General features: G+C 36.7%; 1 non-coding gene across 1 annotated transcript; it reads right to left on the reverse strand.

Annotated features, from left to right (window-relative positions):
• Nucleotides 1-2,337: 2,337 nt before the first annotated feature.
• On the reverse strand, nucleotides 2,338-2,409 carry Trnaa-ggc. The gene has a single exon. It is a non-coding gene; the product is annotated as a tRNA-Ala (tRNA).
• Between the last annotated feature and the right edge of the window lie 565 nt (nucleotides 2,410-2,974).

Below are 2,974 nucleotides of genomic sequence, written 5' to 3' on the forward strand. Positions count from 1 at the left end.
AATAAAATGCTCACTGGCGCCGGGATGCATAACTCCAAACATAATTGCCCATAATATGGCAAAACTTTGATTACTTAATAACTTTGACGAAGCCGTCAAGTTTTAAAACAATCGGGAACTCGAGATTTTGTATAAGAAAAATTTGAATCAGGACCTCTAGCGTAGCCTGATGGAAGTACATCTAGTATCCCACTGCATTTTGAATTGAATGTGGAAAATTTTGAGTATATTTTACCCCTTATACGTTGGCCCGTGATATACAGAATAACTTGATCAAAGACGCCATCTTTCTAATCTAATTTTATTTTCAAAATTCAAAATATAAATATGTTAGAAAATCTAATCTCCCACATCTTCCTTATTATCCTTACCATAAAAATAGTGCTCTGTGAAATTTTTAGCTTTTTCGGTGGTGATTTAAAGGTGGTCCAAAGACAATGTAGGTTTATATGGAAATTACTATGGAAAAATTTTGAGAAATGTTCCAGACACGTTAGAACTGTAATGTAAGTACAAATTTATCATCACATAGTGAAAACTCATTCTTCAAACCCTTATGAAGGATGTTGCTGAAGAAACAAATCCCTTTTGAGATAAATTGTTTGGGATTTTCTTTTTTATGTTTGCAGGGCTATAATCCCGTAAGAAGCTAAATAAAAGCAAACAAACTCATGAATATCTCTTCACCTATCCGTTGGAATGAATTTATCTCTTCAGCAAATTACTTTATTATAGTTTGAAGAATGAGTTTTTACTATGTGACGATAAGTTTGTACTTACAATCTAGTACTAACGTGTTTGGAACATTTTTTTAAATTTCTCCATAGTAATTTGCATATAAACCTACATCGTCTTTGGGCCACGTTACAATAATTACATAGCAAACTGAAAATTTCACAGAACATTATTTTTATGGTAATTATAGTAACGAACATATGCGAGATTTTTTAAATTATGAACCGCTCTAATAATCACTAACACCGTGTTGTGGAAGAATTGCAAATCAAACGGCACATCACATGTTTGGTACTTGATCTACTTTACAGCTTGCCCCGATCAAAATACAGCATGCTCACAAGCGCCATCTGGTAGTAGAATTTCAAGTTGGGTGGCCTATCACATGGCATATCACCTTCTCAACACTTTTGCCGAAGACGTCAACTTTCTAGGTAATCGGGATCCTCAGATATATGTGTTCAAAAAATGTCATACTCACTAGCGCCATCTGGTGAAAGAATTCCGAATTAAATAGATCATCACATATTAGTCCTTGAACTATCGAACAACTTTGCCGTAAACATCATATTTCTGAAAAATCGGGATCATAAGATATTCGTGATTGAAATATTGCATGCTCACTAGCGCCATCTGATGGCAAAATTTCTTGTTTTATGGCCTATAATATGATAGTCCTTGACCTACTGAACAACTTTTTCGAAGACCGCATCTCTCTAGGTAATCAGGATCCTGAGATATCCATGTTTAAAAAATTACATGCTCACTAGCGCCAACTGGTGGCAGAATTCCGAAACAAGCGGCCTATCACATGTTAGTCCTTGACCTACTGAACAACTTTGCCGAAGATACCATCTTGCTAAAAATCTAGATCCTGAGATATTTGTGTTCGAGATATTGCATTGCGAAATGTCCACTTCATCGGTTCCCCCGGGACACATTCCGATGGCCACTGAAGAGTGAGGATGTTTCCAATGTTTCATTTGTCCACTGACCGATTGGTACCGCAGAAGTGAAAAAAATTGCCGAAGACATCAATATTCTATCTTGCCTTGTTTTAGATTTACAATCAAAATGCTCCGCGTGTACTCAGTACACGATGCGACCGCTCGTGTGACGGGCCCGGTAAAAAAAAGTTACACAAGCGGTCGCACTGGTGTACTGAGTACACGCGTAAAAACTTAGGTCAGAAACACAAAGTTTTCGAATACTTTTCGTTGATTTTTTCGAAAAATTTCTTCCCTACAAGCAAGAAGAAGAGTAGATCTTGGAATAGGACCAACACCCGGATCAATTTAAAGGGGTTTTCAACGTGTTTTTCGAGTTTTCGCAAAGTGCGTGTACTCAGTACTCTAGGGCGACCGACGGTGGGTTAAGGAATTATTTTTTAGACATTACTGTAATTATGCAGTGGCGTAGCTAGATTCTTTGGGGCCAGGTGCGGAGCCAGATTTAGGGGCCCCTCCGAAGGAGGTTTGCAAAATTATTTTATTACCGAACTCACACGTACTTTTTTTTTAAAACATTCAATATATTAATAAATTAACTCATTACGCGTGGTAAAGATGGATAAATTATGAGTGACATCATAAAAAAAATCACGAGCTCAGGTGAGATTCGAACCCACGACTCTTGTATGCCAGACGAGTGCTTTACCAACTAAGCTACCGAGCCACTTGGCGTTTCAATACCTCGGACTATTACAAGTTTCGAATTTAAACCTAATATTTGTAAAAAAAAAATCGTGATTAAATGGTCAAAATAATCTCTGCTTGTGAAAAATCACCCATACCAGGGCGTTATTAGAATTTCGTCCAGGAAATAGTTTTTGTTGCTACCTCTTGTGGATTTAAAACAATATTTATGTAAAGCGTTTGCCTCAGAAGTTTCTATATGTTTCGGTTTGAAAGGATCTTTAAAGATATTCTTGAATAACTTTCTGTACACACTTAAAATAAATCGCAGTATCCTGTGAAATAAATCACCGAATTTGAAGTGTAAACAATAAAAACACAGTTTTTCCTGTGAAATCTGCTATTGTACCGACAAAATCCGCGAAATCAACTATTTTACCGGAAAAAAATCCGTGAAACAATCCATTTTAATGTAACCCTGTGAAATACTAACGAACAGTTCGGTAAAAGCATTTTTTTCGCCGAACTTCTGTGAAATCTTGCGACAGCCGCTTGATCTTCCTTTTGTTTCAGTTTTTGCACACCACTAAGAAGCAGTGAAAGCT

The sequence above is a fragment of the Aedes aegypti genome, unplaced genomic scaffold, assembly GCF_002204515.2.
Source record: "Aedes aegypti strain LVP_AGWG unplaced genomic scaffold, AaegL5.0 Primary Assembly AGWG_AaegL5_hic_scaff_1874_PBJ_arrow, whole genome shotgun sequence".
NCBI classification, from domain to species: domain Eukaryota; kingdom Metazoa; phylum Arthropoda; class Insecta; order Diptera; family Culicidae; genus Aedes; species Aedes aegypti.